This window comes from Manduca sexta, chromosome 21 (assembly GCF_014839805.1).
Source record: "Manduca sexta isolate Smith_Timp_Sample1 chromosome 21, JHU_Msex_v1.0, whole genome shotgun sequence".
Taxonomy (NCBI): domain Eukaryota; kingdom Metazoa; phylum Arthropoda; class Insecta; order Lepidoptera; family Sphingidae; genus Manduca; species Manduca sexta.
This window is the reverse complement of record NC_051135.1, coordinates 6,920,966-6,942,157: the sequence shown is the minus strand read 5'-3', so window position 1 is coordinate 6,942,157 and position 21,192 is coordinate 6,920,966.

Sequence of the window (21,192 nt, the reverse complement as noted above, 5' to 3'; positions counted from 1 at the left end):
CACAGGGACAAGCTCATAAAAATGCTGTAATGTTACGTGCATAGAAATTTTTAAGAAATATGGTTAAAGAGGCTCCAAGTCGGTTAAACATTAAATATCTATTGTAAATGAAAGTCCATTCACTCATATATCGATCTTCAAGTACGTTCATTTATTCATGGAGGACTAGTAGCTATTGACGTTTTGAATCTTGAAATGTCAATCTAGTTAGAGACAACAGAAAGTGATTAATTGTAGTATAATGATTAGAAAAGTTATTAACATTTTACATTGGAAATAAGATGAATGACAAAACGCTGTTCAAAGAAAGGACTTAGATTTCATAATTGAAATTTCCAACAATATTATTATGTAATTGAAACTAAATTTAACAATTTGGGATAAGAAGTATTTATTCCAATGAATTTTCTTGAACGCAACAATACTAAATCCAGATAATCGGCCCGATTGCATTGACTATATTAACTACTATTAACTATATACTTATATAGAACTTCACTACTTAAAAATATTTTTGTCAACTAGATTGAAATACCGACGACAGCATTAAGCCGAGGTTTGAGGTTAACCGGATATCTTCCAAATTCAACGACGTTGAAGTTAGAATTAAATTTTAAATCCGTATAAAATGCTGAAATAATTTAAAGTCCCGGATCCGAGTTTCAATTTGTGCAAGTTTCGCCAAGGAAACGTAAGGTATTAACGTAAGATTCGTCCGGGTTCCACATAAAACCGTTTGTAATGTTACAGAGTTCGCGACGGCCCAGCTGCCTGACGTAATGGCTCCACTCTCTTTATGCCATCGGGTTTATCTGTGGACCTTCTGGGACACGCCTGACCCTGATTTATATATGAAAAGTCCCAATTTATCGTACACCCTGTTCCGGTAGTTAATAGCTTAGAATATTCTGGGGTTAACCGCTCTACTAAATTAATGAGTGTGCGACAAAACGGCCGATGTGTTTGCTTTTTGTTTGTTTTCACATTATCAAACATCAACACACTTTTCGGCTTTATTGTTTTCGAAATAGCGTTCAGTTTCCGTTATCAGACCTCGGGTCCTTGGGTAACCGATAACAACTCTGAAAAAAGTTGGAGAATATTTATTAAGTTTTAAGTATCCATAAAATACGCTTATCTGTTTGGTTTCCATTTACATAACTCTTTCCTTTTGTGCCGAGTTCTAAATTGCTGATTGCGAATCTGTGCATTTGAATTAAATTACGCAGATACTGATGGTGCGGAGCGTCCGTAGTTATTCTAGGTCCTTTCGTTGAAATATATTTATGCGATGAGAAAGCTTTTGGCAAATGTTTGAACCTTTAACTTATGCTCATGATATTTTAAGTCATAATATTATGATTAATTATAAAGATTTTTTCTTTTATTTAGGGGACTTTTGTACTAGTTATGTACATCAGTCCCATAATTTATTCCTAGTTTAATACGAACATGCAATATACTAACATTGATCATAACAAAAACTGCTCATTCCAGTAGTTATATAGTATTTATCTATTATTATATAGGTATACCTCATTTCAACTAACATACAACTATAAATTAAAATAAATCTATCGCTGATGATGGATCAACTGTTTTTCTTTCCATAACTGCCTATGCCAAATGTTTTTAAACGATATGTATAATTATTGTAAAGATGAAAAAGGCACAAATAACGTAACACCGTACATCAAACTGCTCGTAAACAAAAGTATAATGTAGACATGGATAACCCAATAACTCCAGGTACGAGGGATTTCAATTTGCGCCGCGGTTGCTACCCGTGATCTTGGTCCAGAAGAAATGAAATATTACTCGGCTCTAGTTCACCCTGACCCGTGTCAAATCAGCATTCGCAGGTATGCCACGAATTATTTACGGCCAACTCACAGCTATGAAAATTTTTATCGCAACGATAAATCTTTATTAGCTAAGTTGAAGGAATTTTTCCTAGACCGTCATGGCGGATTTATTTTTTCGTTTCTTCCGAATTGTGTGTCCGCTACAAATGATGTTTCGGTTCATTCTTTCTATCTGATAATGTCTGTGGCGTTTTATATAACGTTTACTGCTATTAAATATTAAAATAATCATTTGTTATCTACGCTGTTAACGCTTGGTGACATTTGGTCGAGGTCTGTATACTCGTGTAAATATCGTTTGTCGATACAAACGAACACTTATTAAATATTGATGTTATCAAGGTCTTTAGTGAGATAGTTATTTTGGGGACGTTATGGATTAATTACAGCTAGTTTGATAATTTGGGATTGTAAGGGTTTGTTTGCCCATTGAAAATATTTTATCCGATGTTTACTTAAGTTCAAGCATGTACTTTTACGAAATAAAAATAGCGTTTTTTATCCAAAACATGATCCACGCGTACGCCAATTTTCATTCTAACCCGTTCGGCGGTCTCTAGGTTTCTTTAAAATTTCTACGTCGCATTTTATTAGTGAAGGAATTCTCAGCACGCAGATCCAGTAATGCCAGATTTATCCTTTGTTAACGAAGTCGCACACCTAAAACTTTACTTCTTTTATTATTACCGTAGAATCTTTACACGTGTTCTTATCTCATTTTTTGTCTTTGTTCTATAATTATTCGTTTCTAGTCTAGCTACATGAATGAAGAGTAAGCAAACATGTAATAACTGTGTACCGTTCGCAAACGTTACCACCTTATATTTGTGCAATTTGTTGTGAAACTAAACACAATGGTAACCGAATGTACTGGGAGGAGCATTGTAAAATGTGGCAGAAGCAACACAAACGACATTGTTATCGAATTCGTCCACAATTTCACGCTAGACAACGCGCTGGCGAACAATTTGCAGTAATATTTGTTCGGTAACATTAAATACGTAGATCTAAACCATTATACAATGTTCGCAAATAGTAGATTTTTGCTTGTTAGTTTATCATTAGTTTTTTTTACTCTCAAATACATCTGTTGATTTAAGCTATGACATCATAGAAAATTTTAGATTAACCAATACTAAATTGAAAATATTTAACCAATTAGCATCTATTAATACAGAAAATTCTCAAACCTTTCTTTACGTGATACCCAACAAAATCCCATTACATTTCCTCGAATTAAATCCTTAAACCAGTACTTCAAGAAATTCTCTTTTAACCTTAAATTTTTCCAAACACCGCAACACGGGTATCAACATTCTGTAGCCGCTGTTTATGGAACATAGAATACATCGGGCAAATTGCCGCATTCTCGACCCATGCATATTTCATGAGTAGCCCGCACTATTACGATCACTTCATCATAACCGCTGGAAGGATAAGCAACGCATGCCATCTATTTATCTAGGATGGCCTTATTGGCATTTTGAATATGCATGGCAAGTTCCTTTGTAAGATTAATGATGCCTGTGATCATTAAAGATAACATTGGTTGTAACTTGGGTCAATACTTTTCGAGTTATGATAGATGGGAGTTTGATGGATAATGTTTTTGGTAGTCTTGGGTGTAACGTTGTTTGCGTATGCTGAATATTGGAACATTGGAGTTTCTGATAAAATCAAATCTATAATAATATATAAACCTGAAGAGTTTGTTTGTTTGCTTGAACGCGTTAATCTCAAGAACTACTGACCGATTGTTTTTTTCACTAATAAGCTACATCACCCCTGAGTGCAATAGGTTATTTTTTCGGGGCAAATATAAAACGGGAATAGTATCGCATTTTTTTTAAAAGCTGCAAACAAAACTAATATAAATATATTCTATATTTCGATCCAGATACTTTTAGATCGTGTCGTTTGATGTAGTTATGTGGATTCTTATTTAATTTGTTATCCTCATTCATTGCTGTTGCCTTCGACGTTGCATTGATCTAGAAATTATTTCTTTAAGATATATTTGCCGAAAATATTTCTATGAAATGCAGAAAATATATGTTCACAAGCCTTTTGTTTACTAGTTACATGTATAATTCTCGCAATCATAAATAAATCCAGCATACATTGTTATAAGTAGAGAAATGGAGCACATTTCGCCTAGATTTGTATTGGTTTACGCTGTCGCCTGTGTGGTGAATAGGAATTGCGATTTGATATCACACTGTCACTGGCGTTTTGTTTCATTATTCTTTCGACGTGCTTCTTGTTCTATTTTTACATTTTGGAATAAAAAAAAGGGGATTAATGTGTTGTCATAACTGGTTAAATCGCAATATTTAAATATTTCCTTTTCTATTTAATAAGAACAAGCTTGTTCGATGCTAAGCGACATGGCCCATAACTTTCAACAATTTATATTGTTTCTTACATTTGTGGTCGAAGAACAAAATAATCTTTAGAATATATAACCGAGTTAACATATTTAAATTATAGATACCAGAACCCAATATAATGAGCTCCCTCGGCATTTTAATACCATAAAAATAATAATTATTAATATATGCCTTTACAATAAATGCTGTAATAAATAATTGTAGAACTTATTATCAAATCAATAAAGTTTTTACGATGGTCTTGGACGGGCATAAAAAGCAAATGAATCCACTGTAATGGAAATTTATCAAAGTGATCAATCGAATTCGACAGAAACGAGCTAATCAATTTGGAGTCTCGTTAAAATTGTTGTTTAAGTTGAAACAAAGCCCTTCGACATCTAAGAGATTTACCAAAGGGCCTTTCATCTTTGAATTCTAATGTTTAAATAGTAAAAGTGCTATTGATTAGAAAAGGATCTGATACAATTTATTCAATTTGTTTTTTCTTCTACTAAATTGAATAGAAGTAAAATATGTAAAAAATAAAGGTAGGATTGTATTCACTTTACTATATAAATCTTAATAATCTCCAGCCCGGGATCTAGGTGAGGCAAACCGGGGCCCATGGCCCGGGCGGCAAATTCAAACTTGGCAGACGAATATACAACTCATCATTAACGCAACTTTGACTACTGAGACGTCCAGTACATTAAACACATAAATTATTTTCTATGGGGCGCAAAATGATGATGATGATGACAAAGGTAAAAATATAGGTTTATATAGGTTTCATTTTTCATGATTTTTCCCCACTTCGAAAAAATCAAGATTTGGAGCTGATAAGCTCGTAAAACAATATGACATTAAATTTGTCTCACAATGTACACGTGACATACATACTAAAGGTTACATTTTTTTTATTTTTAACGTAGAAAGGTCGGCTTTAGTTATATTCTTGGTTTCGGCAAATTTAATATTAACTGTTAATGTTTCAAGAATTGTTAATTAGTGTTTTAGCGTGTACTTACAATAAATAAAATAATTAAGAAAGCATTAGGTAATAAAAATAATGTAGTAACGATAAGTAATTTGATATCAATTAGTCAAAGACAATTCAAAATTCACTATTTATTTCACAGAAGTAAAATTGCCAGACGACAAAAAAAACTAGCAATAACTTCATACCTTCCTTTAAAAAATATCGGCATCGGTAGATAATGTTGATCGCCTATCGCCAAATGAATCATTTACCGATTCACGGAGCTTGCACATTATAAAACTAAGTCTTCTGCCGCGTCAGCATGCCTGAACCCGGTAAACTCCAAAACTATCAAACGGATTTCTATGAAATGTAGATGAACTAAATTGAGACCCTGGGTGGGACATAAACTACTTTTTATCTTAATAAAGGTTTCATTTTTCCCAGGGAAGAACATGTGCAGGGACTTTAATCTCCGTTAAATACTTTTACGCGAGCGAATACAGAAGCAAAAACTAGTTTCTTATAAATAAACTAACAAAACAAGTGATCACGGTGTAGCTACGAATAGCATATTGGGATAGGTTTAAAACAATAAACCTATCAAACTTTGGTATCGTTTAGATGAAAGTAAGTTTGAAAATTGATTCTTATGCCTACGCGCTGGCGACATGCCAAAAGTATGTATCACATGCGTAAACAAACGTGAGAAATCACTTTGCGACGTGTTTTGCTTTGATATTAAACACTGGTTTTATATTATAATTTTCTGGGAAAGTTGTACTAATATATAACTTTGCATGCTGTGATCTCCTATAATTGAAGAGGCACGTCACATTGTTAATTGTACCAATATTACGACATTGTATTTATTATACGCCGTGTATCCTTTGTTGGAGGTCCTTAAATAAATAAAAAGACAATTTTTGCCGGTACCCAGGTGGAATGCAATGTGGTTTTTATTACAAAGTTATTTATTTATTTAAACAGCCAACAAAACATACACATTACATAAATCATGCTGTACACGAACTGCAATCAGTATACAAGCAGCATATACATTATTTATTTATACATGTACAATCGTCACCAAGAGTTTGTTAAAGATCGTTGCCATTTTGACTCTTAAAGCAGTCACGATAATGAAGGTAAGGCTGCGATTGAAAGCAGGAAGTCGCCAACGAGTAGAACCGTAAAGACGTTTATCGCTGGACCCATACTAAATATATACTTTATGCCACGGCTTTAGTATCATATTTTTCATACGTTTTATGAACTTCTTTGTACAACTAAACCGCAATAACATTATGGCGTATTATCGCCCAATAATTACGACCAAAGTAATAAATACCCTAAAATTATTGATTTTAAAACAATAGCCGAGAATTATTCCGGTGTCTATTGTTTACGTAATAATGCCGGCATAACGACCTGTCCGTCACCGGCAGGCCTATATTTCACCTCCACTTCCGTCCAAATTATATTGAAATAGGAGATTGGATTTATAATGGCAACATTTTAAATCCATATTTTAAAATATTGCTTTGTGTTGTTTTTAATTCTGATACATTGTTTTTTGGTTTGAAATGTAAGCGTCGCATTTTTGTGGGCTACATGATTGATTCATTTCAGGAATATATTTTGAGTGATCGGTATAGCATGGTATAGCATACTGTGCTATGTACCTTTTTTAATAATATACGATTTATTTCGATCCAAACAATATAGCTAGATTAATTTCACACATTATTTTTCATAATAAATTTTTATTATAGTCCAGTGGCGAAAGATATAATTTACCAAAAGTGTACCCCAATATGCAAAATGAAGCCAGCAGGTATCGGTTTATATGGACCATTCGGCACTAATTTTGAAAAAAATTGCTCCTTTACATATTATAATTCTCACAGAGTAAGGTTTACTAAAATATACGATACCTATATATAACTAGCTGACTCGACAGACGTTGTTCCGTCTTAACTATTAATTTGCAGCGCGCATTCTATCAATCGCTGACAGTTATTTCAAACAATTGACAGTTATATAAAATTAATATTTTCGTTAAGTTTTCTTCAATTTCCTAATTTTTAGCGCAATTCTTTTGAATTTTTTCTTTCATAAGAACCTTCTCCTGATAATAAGAAACACAAAAAAAATAGTGAAATCGGTCCAGCCGTTCACGCGTGATGGCGTGAGCGAGGGAAATAGGGATTCATTCTTATATATATAGATAAGTATATATACCTAACTTTCAACAACCATATTCGAAAATGGAATGTCCCATAAAATCCATTAGCAGCCGTTAAAAATATGAAACTAAATAGCAACTTAATTTTATTTGATGAAGTCCTGAGTATTACACCATCTGTTTTCATTATTCAATGTCTACGATCATTATTTCTACCAATAAAGCTGTTTTGCGTAAACAACATTATTTACCTTAATCTATGTACAAAACAATAGATTTTAACGTTGAATATTTTCCCATTTCGTTGTTGACGAAAGACGTTATATCAATAATACTTGACTTAATGTATGTAAAGTAATAATACATTTTCTGAACATCAGAGATAATTGGCGAGGCTAGATCTTTATAATTCTCTAATGAGTTCATGTCATAATAAGATATCACAATATGTCAGCTCTTTACCTTGATAAAAATATTTTCATATTATTTGATAAGAAATAAGTAGGTATATTCTGTTACAACTAAGATACTCCGTCAATACAGCCTCCTAGTTTAATAAACAAAAACCATAACGCAAGTAAACAAGCTAGTAATTTAAACGATAACCCAAACCAAACTTAAACATGGCAACATGAGGCATCGTCAGCTGCGCCATAAAATATTACAGCCTCCGCCCCGCCGCGCACGCGAATTTCTGGGGATCGGTCAATTTTTATCTATAGCATTCCGCTACCATAAATCGGCAGTGATTTTTCAGACTGAAATATTAGCAGTACGCATTCGAGACTTGCCTCTGTGAGCTAGTTAATAATAGCGATTTTTCACGTTAAGGGTTTTGATCAATTAGTAATTCGTCTGCGTATTCTTGGGTCCTAAGTCAACAAGTTCTTTACTCTAAAGTCGAAATTACAGAATAAAAAATGGTGGGTCTTATTGTATTCTTTTATGTATTTATTTGTATTGTATCATAATTGATCTGTATATATAGTAACAATCAATTCATGGAGTCAGATATCTGTAAACCATGACCAAAACTCTCAAAAGTGATAGCTGAAGCGAATTTAGACGTAAGTAGTAATAAAAAAACGCTGCCAATCGAAACACGACCTCTTGATGTGGCTTTTTACGAAGTGACATGTAGTGAAGTGACCGAATAATTTTCCCATTTGTCAACGTCTTCGCTTAGGAGAAAAATGATTCAGTGAATCTGTCGGGACGCTGCGTCGTTGAATTAATTGAAATAAATTACCAAGTCGCCGTCAACAATTTAATCTCTTGAGAATCTGGATACCGTTACTATTGTTAATGTCATAACCGCGTAGTCTATCGGGAGCCTCGGTATTCTTCGATTACTATGTGAAATATAAACAGTAAATGTACTAAATCAGTTCGTAAATGTAACCTCTGGAATTCCTGAATTTGATTAAAAATATTTTGCTGAAAGAGCTACGCTATCCATGGATGACATAAACTAGGCTATTCTGTTGAATACTTCCCTAAAAAATATTTTTATTCGAATGAAACCACCCTCACAATTCTAATCGATCTGTTCGTGAATCTGTTATAGATTTATTCGTGGTATATTTGTATCCGTTCGGATAGCGACCAGCGTACATTGGTCGTAAACCCTCTATAGTTGGCCACGTAACTGAGTTACGTTCTGTGATCAGCCTGTGTATACCTGGTTACAAGCAGGCCGGCATAATTGAGTCGATTGGGGATGGATAACCTTATTTTTTTTTAAGTGTACGGCAAGGTAACTCCACTGAACTGTATGGTAAGTGAAGCGGGGTCCAATAGAATGTCGAATGACGAGAGATGATTATATCGACCTCTTAGAACTGGATATAAACAGGCTGATCCCAGAACGCGACACACTTACATGGGCCTGTAAAACAGGTTTGCAAACCTTGTGTACGGTGGTGGCTCTACGGGTGGATATAAAATATTTCCTACCACCAGTAAAATCTTTCGTCAGTTGACAATTTAAACTGGATCCCACTTCACTTACCATCAGGTAACCGAGCGTCATTTGTCCGAGCCCATAAAATAAAACATATTAATTGATTATTTCCATAATAAGGAGTGATTAAAATTGCCAGCTATGTTTTATCGATATTATAACTATGAATTTGCTAAATATTAAAGAATTTTGCAGATACAAACTATACCTTGTATATCTTATTTTGTTGTCATGAGTCCATGTTTACAGCGTACGGTTTTAGCCGCACAATACATTTACAATTGTTTAGGTCAGTTAGATGAAACCGCAAAGTAATCAATACAATTTTTGGTCACGTGTACCGTACTTTCTCGTTTATAATTTTGTATATCGCATGTTGCGAATTCAATTACAATCTAAAAATATATTTTAAAGGGCAAGTTGGTTTGATATAAGGTGTAATTACTACAAAGAGATGACAATATTTTATTAAATTTACATTTGAATAAATTTAATAAAATATTGTCAAAAAGAAATAAGTAAATATTACGCATAGCAGTTTCATTATAATTTTATCGTATCATTATTATTCGTAAGAGATAGTTTTGCGTGGTTTTATATTGGCGATCTCAGTACGTAGCAGATTGCCATCACAAAAAGTACAAACAAAATGTGGTACCAAGGTGCGTTTACAGCGTCTCTATATGCGTTTGACGCGCGTCTACTCGTTAAAAGACAGTGTGTATACGGCTTTGTACCTCTCCGAGTATCATACGAAGAACATAATACCACAGTAATATCCTAGCTTGTACGAGTATGTGCATCGTTAAGTAGAAAGTTATGATACCAACATTGTTACTAATGAGGTTCGCTTCCTTATTTAGAAGTGTACTTACGAAGCAGCGAAAAATATTGCAAGCAAAATGTACATTATTATATCTATAATTTTAAGTGCCTCAGTTTCTCCACTGTAGGTTTTAAGGGTAATAGAATCCAGAAATCATCCAGCTAGTAATCTAATTTATATAAATTTTATAACTGATTAAGGGACCGTTCAAGTATTACGTAACGCAATTTTTGGAGATTTTTGAGCCATTTTTTGTACCTTCCCATGTAACGCGCCGTAACGTATTCCTGTACGTTCCCGCCCCCCATCAAAAAGTTATGTAACTCTAAAATTACAATTTTTTTTCGCAAAGTACCGCAAAATCACTAAGATACCTTTGTTATAGTTTTAAAATAAAAAAATCAATGTTACATAACGCGTTGTGTGAAGCCGTCCTCCCGCGCCTGTTACGCATCGTAACATTCTACATAACCCACCCTCCCCTCCAAATAGCGTTACGTAATACTTGAACGGCCCCTAAGGTATTTTATAAATATATTTTGACTGCCTCGGTGGCGTAGTTGTCAGTGTACACGGTACAAGTACGACTGCCGCGCTGAGGTCCTGGGTTCGAATACCGGGTCGGGCCAAAATAATTGTGACTGGGTTTTTCTATCTTAAAAATTACTCAGTCGCAGCTCGGAGTCAGGAAGTTGGCGGTGTTATACCCCCGTGCCTCGGAAAGCACGTAAAGCTGTTGGTCCTGCGTCTGATCTCTCTCCGGTCATGTCGGATTGCCGTCTCACCCAACTATGAGAGTGAAGGAGCAGAGAGTGCACCTGTGTATTACGCACACACTTGTGCACTATAATATCTCCTGCGTACCTGGCTGATCTCCGTTGAGATTGGCCGCCATGTCCGAAATTCGGTTAGGAGAGATTCATTCATTTATTATAAAATAACTAACTTCTGTTCGCGACTCCGCCCGCTTTATGTTCCATAGTATAAAACGTAGCCCGTAACAATCGCCATGAAAAAACGTTTTTACAAAAACTTATACCGCCTTCAAAACCACTAAAAACCAAAAAATAATTTAACATTACCTATATACTGGTTACCAATTTTGGAGTCGGTGCCTAATAAAAATTAAACGTTGTTTTCGTACATTTGTTCATATATGTATCTAGCTTAACTAGCAATTTTAATGACTGGACTTAAAAACAATCGTAGTAAAAGTTATATACAACTACTATGTACCAGTAGATTTTGCCTGCACATAACCTGTTTCTCTCCATTCAATTCATTCGCAGCCGTACACAGAAAAGTAACTGAACTGTATTTTTGACAACCGCCCATGCCCGATAGAGCGTTTTACCATGCACGCACAGTAAGCATGCTTTGCTGTTACTCAAACAGTCAACCTTTCAAGCCCAATAGAATATTCAAAGGTCAGCCTGTGAAAATATGCCTCAATTGCTGCCAAACGTTGGATTTCCGATTTAATATTCCCGATGAAAAATATCCCACAGTAAAAACCCGGTACGAGTTTTGAGAGCTCATGTATTTGAATATTGATATTTATGGTAAATGTATAGACTTTTTGTAAACGCGTCATTCAGTGGTGTATCGTAAATTCCTGGTAATGGTACTATAGATAACTACTGGCGCACCGGCTGACGCGGTGTTCTCATGTGCTGGGAAAACATTTTTATCATACGTAAAATGTTCCTGTAACTGGTTTTATATGAAGAAGAAATTGTTTTATTGGATATCTTTAGGCCTTAATTCGGAAACCGGTTTATGAAAAAAAAAACATTTGTACCGCAATAGCAGGGTGTAACTTCATTTTGAGATAATGGTATTAGAATAGTCGGGCCCATTTATATTGTACCATAGTGACCCACGTAAGTGTGTCGTGTTCCTGGATCAGCCTGTGTATATCCAATTCCAACAGGCCTGCATAATTGTGTCGACTGCCGAGGAGTAATCATCTCTCGTTAGTCGACTTTATATTGGACTCCATTCCACTTACCATCAGATGCAATGGGGTCATTTTACACGTATAAATAAAAAATTAGAGTGACTTCACTTCGGTAGTTCACCAGTAAAATAAGAAGTACTAACAAGTGCAAATTTGAATAAGTAATTTTTTCGTGACTAATAAGGTCACCACTCAAAACAGACGATGGTTCAAATTCATTGTATCCCATGTAATCTCAATGAAGCCGAAATATGTATGCGTAATGTTTGAAGGCCGCCGCCCCAAGGCATGAGTAAACATACATTAAACCTCCTTTCATTTAGATTTATCAGTTAATATTACAGGACTATGATAAAGGTCAACTAATTATATGTGCGATGTGAAGCGCGAACGATGACACAGGCAACAGATCGAACAAACACATGCTATTATTCTGAATCCATTGACGTATATTCTATAGACACGAACATATAAACTATTTGTTGAAAATCTGGAGTTAGAAGTTAAAGTTAAAAGTTCGCTGCAGCGCTAAATCATCAATCGTCGTCTAACCAAATTTTAAACATGTAATGCTAGAGCGCTTTAAATAAAGTATAAGTGAAATGACAACCAATACTGGATTGCAGTACACTACAGTTGAACACACTGAATGTTCGGAATGCCAGATCTAGTACGTAGTACATATCTATAGATGTCTGAATCATAATATCTATTTTTTCCTAATTTTTATTTATAGTCAGTGTGAGAACGTTGTCAATATTTTGATAATAAATCTTTCTAGTCATATTTATTTAAAAGAAAAATATATATCCAATCATTACGAGCAACATCGTACATACCAATACATTTAATATCAAATTTACATCGCCACGTGTAGAATCGGCAAGCAATTTCGACAATAAAACACTTCTTAACGACATGGCCTATGTAAGAGAAAAAAAGGGCATTAAGACGTAATTTATCACAGTTTCCACACCATTAAACCAGAAGACTACAGAACCGCATGTGTGATAAGCACGTGAGAACCGAATTGTTGGAACGTGGAAATCATTACCATCACTAAAGGAACTTTGAGAGCGTGCTAAAGGCCCTTGATGTATTCTTAAAGAAAAATTCCAAGTAATTCTTAAGGGTACTTTATAAATGACAATTTTGCCGAAGTATTGAGATGGCAAACACGGCCGGATTAAGGGAGAAGGGGCACTTATCCCCCTCGCATTTGGTAAAGGAAATATTAAGGATCAGGGCGTATGAACGAGGATTGGGGAGCCGTGTTTATTAATAACAATCAATATTGGCAACGAATAGCTTCGCTGACAAGTGTGATTGCTTTCCGTGAAATTGTATTTACATAAAAATTTGCCGCTAATGTATTTATAATCTCTCGTTATATGGCTTGCTAGTACTAGTCATAATAATATAAATTAAAAATCGAATAAAAATAATGGTAAACCTCACTTAAAAAAATAATAATATTGATAGTATCTCTAACGCGTTTCCTTGCTAATGGTTCCCTTTACATCGCCTTGATTACATCCAATTTAGCAAAAGAAAACCTCTTTGAATGATTTTGTTTTGATAAATTGAAAGAAATAAAGGTCTTCGTCCGAAACTCGAATGTTTGTTAATAAAAGAAATTTTCTTTGAATTAATAGCACTTTCTGACACATGTTCAGTTTAATAAGCTGCTTATGTTAATGCCTGAATGGGCGGTATTTATAAAATATAGAATTTAGCGCGATAGTATTCACCGTTGTCAAAGCGTTATTCAAGTAACACACGAGCAAACGAACATTAATTCCTTCATCGGTAACGTTTGATTGGTTTTAATAAAAGATAAATGTATTACTTTTATTATAGTTCTTATGTATATATTTCTGCAACGATTTCTTATGTTTACGCGAATGTGAGACATTTTTAAAACTATTTTTTAGATTTTATCGCGATTTTATATATTATTATTTTTTCCCGACCTTTCGGAGACTGCTGCCTTCGTGGTTACCTGGGGACTGATATGTTGGGGTCCCGAAAAGTCAAAGTTACAATATCTAGTTACATTTTATAAGTATTTAAAATTTTTAATTTTTATCTGTTGACGATCTGATCTCCGCAGAATGATTTTGAGACACTGTGAGCTCATAAAAAATGGCCATAATATCCGAAAAAATTTTCACTTCTGCAACGGTCGAAAATATAGATTTATCAATTAAACATTGTTACAAAAAAACTTTATAAAAATATTTACTGTTTTAAATCATTAATCATCAAGTACCGATGTCTAGAATTGTAAATGATTAACAAATTTTATTTGCGTGCTTCAACATAAACTCACAATATAAACTTTTCTACTCTACAGTAAATCTATTACGACGGCTGTATTCCTACAATTTGACTTATAAAGTACGACGCACTTGCACATTGTGTGCTCTTGCATATTTTATGTGAAAAAGTTCGTGCTCGCCGAAATTCCACAACATGCGGAATATCTGGGTCAGTTTACCGTACCTTTACATTTACTGATAGGCGGACTGTCCGCTCTTCACTTAACCCATTGTTTCGTCTAAAGGCTAATGGTGTCCCGGAGCGCAGCGAGTTATTCAAGTGTCATGAAGATGAATGTCATGTTATTTATGAGACGGTGTTGAAAAACTGACTTTTCTACCTGTTATGTTGGGCCGTATGCCCCTAATGTGTGTTCACGATAATCCAATTTTTTTTGAATTTTTTCGTGAAACGTAACGCCGTCTGCGGCCAAATTTATTGCCACGTTATTGCGTTTAATTTTGATGTATTTTCTACGTTTGTAATTTGTTAGAGTTATATTGTTATCGGTGCGTATTTATGGTTCACTGGTTCTATTGTAATCGTTCACGAAATTATATAAAAATGTGATAAGAGTTTTAAAACGCCGGAACTTGAAATGTATAATATTTTAAAATTATTGGACTAACTTACCCTTTCAGTAATAGAGAAGGACAGTGGGATTATATATGTATAATACCGCACGGGATTCATACAATACACACACACACCTCTTTATCCCCGAAGGGGTAGTCAGAGGCGCAATTGATGCACATACTTTCCGCCCTGTAAGTATATTTCGTAGCATGATGTAATAGGGGGCAAGTCTATTGCCATATTGGACACAAATTTCATACTCCAGGCTACTGTGTAGAAAAATCCATTATCATTTTCCCGGGCCCGGGGATCGAACCCACGATCTCAGTATTGCAGTCGTACCGTAATAAAACAAGCCCACCGGGGCAGTCGCAATTTTATAACATCAAATAGTACAATATTTACTTGATAATAAAACTACGTACCGAGGTAGTCGCTATTTAATAGTAACAGAATAATATTTTATACTATCATTAAAGAAAATCAAATAAATTAAATTGTTTCTGAATCCATCTACAATATCTTCTCTAATATACAAGAGAAATATCAATGTCCATTATATCTTGGCCTCCGAAACTCGATTTCATAATGCACAGACATCCGATATTTCCGTAATCGTAGAGCCTTTATTACTTTCTGTGGAACAAAGGGGACAATGAGCCCAAGCTGCCAACCATTGCGTGGCCATTAGGGACAGGATACAAATTTTTGTTGGGGTAATGACGGGGTCAAGGAGTTTATCTTGTCCAAGTATTGTTTGACCCTTGGGTCGTTCCTTTAAGTATTAATAAACAAGGGGAATCCACGTTTCAAAAGATTCATATTGTATTAAGGCTTTCCGTAGAATTCGTTTTGACCTTTCATAGCATTTTGATACTGATTGCATATTTTTTTTATATTTTATTATAATTTTTGTGTTGGCGATTGTCACATTAATTTTAGTTTATGTTTCCAAATTAAAATTACAATAACATTTATGGCCACTCCTTGTTAATTACCATATAATTTACGTTGACTAAATTTTAATATCTAATGCAACTTTAACAACTATGATTTCGACTAAAATAATGGCAGTAAACAAACATATCTCTGATTCCCATAGACCTTATAATTAATATCCTCGACTGATGTGTTAACTTTACTCAATTCGAATCCCAGTGGGATAAATATTACACAAATATTTGTTCGGTGCTTTTGTAGGGAGCCCTTGACTAACTATTACTGTAACTCAGGATGTGCCTTCCCTAGGGAGGTACCGTACTTGGGACAGAGGAACTTAATTAGATATAGTAATATGTGGGTAAACATTTTGCGACGTGTTTAAAAGTTTGCATACCTCAGTCTTATTGTTCTCATGGGAGACGTTGATCTCCAAAGTAGGATATCACATAGGTATAATTTGAGAAGGTCGTCATGGTACCTATATATTTATTTTTGTCTTACTTGATATAATTTCAGTGTATTGCCAGATGTAAATTGACTGCCTAGGTGGCATAGTTGCGTTGCGTGCGCGGTATTATATTGCTTTAAAGGACAGTTGCGAATCCTGGGTCGGGGAATAATATTGAGTTTTTCTCCTCAGTATCAGCCCGGAGTTGAAATTTGGTGATAGGTTCGGCTCGTATCACATCCTAGAACGGAAAGCACATAGGGGGAATGGGTGCGCTGATTGCATCTCTGCCTACTCCTTCAGAGATAAAGTGGTGCCGTATGTAGAAGTGTATATTATAACGCAGTTGAAGAAATTTCTGCTGATTTCAAATTAAGAAAAGGGATAGAATTTCAAATTATAACAGAGACTGATTTATAATCCTATAGTAAAAAATGATATTAAACATTAGCATCGACACATTTTTTATTGAGACACATTTTTAACAAAGAAGCAAGATTTTTCGAAAAACAGGAGGCAACAGAACAGCTAATTGAGACATTTTGAAAAAAGACATCTACGTTTGCTGTATAATCTCTACAAAAGAACGAAGTAACCATTAAGGCTGTCTAGTAACGGCACGGTTTTAAGCGCGTTTAAAACACAATTTTTCGATCTTAAGTTTAGCATATTATACCATAAAACCAAAACAAATATTATTGTAGTTTTTGACGATTGAATAGAATTTGTAACAATGTCGCCTAATTCCCAATTATTTTTGCGTATGGAACAACAAAAATAATAAATATATTTCCTGGATCCATTATTCCGTATATTTGTTCCATAGTAACGACTGGTGACTTTCCAATGGAATTTAATGCACAAGTTTTAGCTCGCGGCTTCCCTAGCATGAAAATCCCAACCCGCTGTAAAAATCCACTGTCGGGATCCATAGCGCCACTTGCACGTTGCTAGCGTCATCTATTTATTTATGCTAGGGGAGCAAATTATCTTAATAATAATTACCTTATATGTTAATCCAGGGCATAGTCTATTCGTTTAAAAATTTCACTGAAACTGATGATAGGAAAATTTAACCTTAACACTTTTATTCACAAAAAAATCCTAGGGTTGTATCTCTCTTATCTGCAAAACTTCTAAAACCTCACACAGAACGAATAGACAGCCCGTCGATGCAGTTCAAAAATCGCCTAGTTAACGGATAGCCTAAAGCTCAATACCTCACCCGGAATTCGGTCTCTGACGGGCCAGCTGACGCAATTTGGTTCAATTAGTTGCAAGTCGCTGTGGGTCTCATCTCCGATTAACGAACAAACAACTCATTGATTGGCTGACATTCTTTTTGTTTTAGTCACTTAGAGAGGCTTAGGTTTCTTTATTTTCCTGTGACTTCCGTATCTACAGTTTATTTTGCTTTTCAAATACTTAGTATTTTGGTTCTATAAGATATATAAAGTATATTTTTCATTTGTATTAGAGATATATTAGCGGGAACAGAATGGCAATTGAATTCTAAGATATAATAAAGAAAATAATTGTCGACGAATTCTTCATCGAAATATATTAATAACAGACGCTACTGCATACCTCTACAACTCATATCAGAGGGCGGTAATATCTCCTACATACAAACCATAACACATAAACAGAGGATCCTGTATGCGAGATTACATATAACACTTTAATGACATTCTGGAGTTACATACAAAGAATATCAATATCCCGTTACTAAGGGCAAAGAGCATTCAGATTCTATGTAAATCAAAGTTTTGAACAAGGCTTGCCTTCCTTCATATTACAACCCTGGATAACACCGTGAAAACTCCAGACAATCCAATGTTCACTCAAAACATAAATGCTTGTCATAAAAAAGAATTAAATCTTTTGTAACTCCCGGTTTTTATTTATTGGGAAATCGGGTGCCGGCTAATAAAAACATGTCCGGAGTTTACTCAGATTTATGGATACCCTCTCAAACTTGGACTATATCCGGAAAAGCCCGGGCAAATGGTTACCCTACACAGCCAGCCCCGCTCCACTTCCCGTCGATAACCTTGACTCGGGCAGCGCATCGATCCACGTCTGTTTGGCTCTAACTAAAGCTAGATCTAGGTGTGAAATTTGATGTAGAGCATACCCAAGACCTATTAGGGGCAACCACACGCCGCGCAATTCATGTAGCTTGTAATATGGGGCAGAGTTTACCCATTTGTTATATTGATATATACTTCTATATAAATTTATAAAGCAAAAGTGATAAATTAATAGAATGTCTCCCTTTTTGTAACATTTGCATAGATGCTCCGCTCCTATTGGTCATAGCGTGAGGTTATATAACTTATAGTCTTCCTTCTTAAATGGGCTATCCAACACTAAAATAATTTTTCAACTTGAACCAGTATTTTCTGAGATTGGCGGGTTCAAACAAACTCTTTATCGTTATAGAATAATATTAGATTATAAGGTATCCAAAGATAGAATAATATATTGAGACGATTAAAATCGAAAAATAACCGCACAGTCGAAATCGCCGACTTAGTATATTACCCATACATTTCAAGAACTACCGAAATTCAAATTCAAGGTGGAGTTTTACGATAGTGCGCATTCAAACCGTACCAGTATTTTCAACGTTATCTACGAAAATTACATCCTTAACTTACCGGCCGTGTAGCTGTCCCATGAATATCAGGCTTTACACCCTGTCTGCGATATTAGCCAATCCTCTGGATGCCTACCCGCACTTACATTTGTACAGACAAGTTCGAGTATTGAGCTTGCCAGTTTGTTTACTTTGTTATGTGCTTTTGTATAGTGTTCTGTAACATGGGTTATGCATAAAACATCTAGTTCTTTTTAATATATATTCGATATATTTAGAAATGAGTATCAATTCGCTACCAATTTCGTCATTTTTTAATTTTCGATCGGTACGTTTTTTATCAATTTTACTACTATAATAACAAAATTCTTAGTTCGCAAACGTAGACACACAATTCTTATATTTGGCAACACTCCACATTGCACAAATTTTGTACCAGAACTCCGAAACGTGGAGGATTTCCACCATCAGATTAGAAAGAGGTTCTGTCGCAGCATTGTGTAAAATGTTCGCTATTTCGCCTTTCATAACTCTTAAAATACTGGATACCATAAAATTTAGTGATGTTCTAGGAATTTTAACAAAAAAAAATCGGCTTTTAATAGAGACTTGTAAGGAGGCAACGATGAAATGCACTATAACGTCTATCACAATTATTTATTTATTTAACACCGATTTCATTCAAAATAAGATCTTTGTTAAAATTCCACCTCCCTGGCATAATTTTGTCTTTTTAAAACACAATAACATATTTTTATCCATAATCCTATGTAATTTCCACTTTCATAATTTTTAAATCACAAATTACCAACCTTTTTTTGGATCCTCTTGGATACCCACCTACTAATGGTAAGCAGACTTTTACCGGCTAAAAACCCCATGTTGGTCTCCATCTGCACCTTGGTCAAGCTCTGGGACCTCAAAACAAATTACCAACCTATTTTCCTCACCCTATATAATATTAAAATTTGTATCAAGTATCACCTATTACCAACACTTGTTATTATTACGTGACTTATTTGGATAGAACCAAATTATAGCCTTAACAATAAAATGAATTTCAAATGACACACCTTTAAAGACCAAAGTATACAATGATATAAACATAGTATAGCGTATAGGTACCTAGACATGTTAATATAAAGATATTTTTTACCGTAAAAGGACAGTATCATAGAATAAAACTATGCAAAAATATTCACATATCTGTAATTGAGCAACTACTTCAGTTCTAGCCATTTGAATCGTATAATCCGTACAAATTAAGAACACACGTGTCTAAAGCGTATCTAATATGGGCGGCATAGCCCAACCCCGGCAAACTGAACGTATTTACCGTGGACATATAGGTACTGGCGTGTCACCGTCCGTGGTCAGCGGTAAATATATCGGGTGGAATGTACCTCGCATCCGTGCCCATGAATATTACATGAGCCGACCGCCCTGATCACCACCATAGCGAGACAGCCTTTGTACTTAATTTGTGGACCGCTCAATCTTGCTCTTGTCAAGGAGTCGCTTTATTTTGTTGTTTTGTTCATGTATATTTATAGGTTAATAGTTTTGTTGTAATGTAGATTTTTATATTAGCTTGTTTATTAGTATTATAAGATGTTATTTCTTGCTTTGGTGGTAGGCAAATCATATTTGAATCTGGATCTCGATATTATATAAAGCAGAGTATGCACCAACGTAGATTGTTGCGTTTCATGATACAGGTTTGTTTGCACGTGCGTGCCACTAACGAATATTGACAGTGTTCGTCAAATATGTTCGCAGCGATCCAATTTGTACGTTATGTGTTGAAGAATTTTGTTAAATGTGTAAGAATATTGTTCGTACAGAACTCAGAGGGGTGAGCACCGGGCTATGGTGTGGTCCTATTCTACGCAGTAAGCTAGTATTTAGGGAGGATGGTCGCAAACCTCCGACGCCTATGTTACTCTACAACACTGCGTTCTTTCTGTATATGTTCTTATCACTCGAAATTTACAGGAACTAAGATAACATTATAATTGTGCGTGAAATCCAGTAGCACTGTTCGTGTACACGTTGCCTTAATAGTAGTTTGAGTCCGTGTGTTGAAAAACCCTGATGCCAATGTTCGCGTCCGTGGTGTTCGTATTTACTATGTATTCCTGTTTGTATA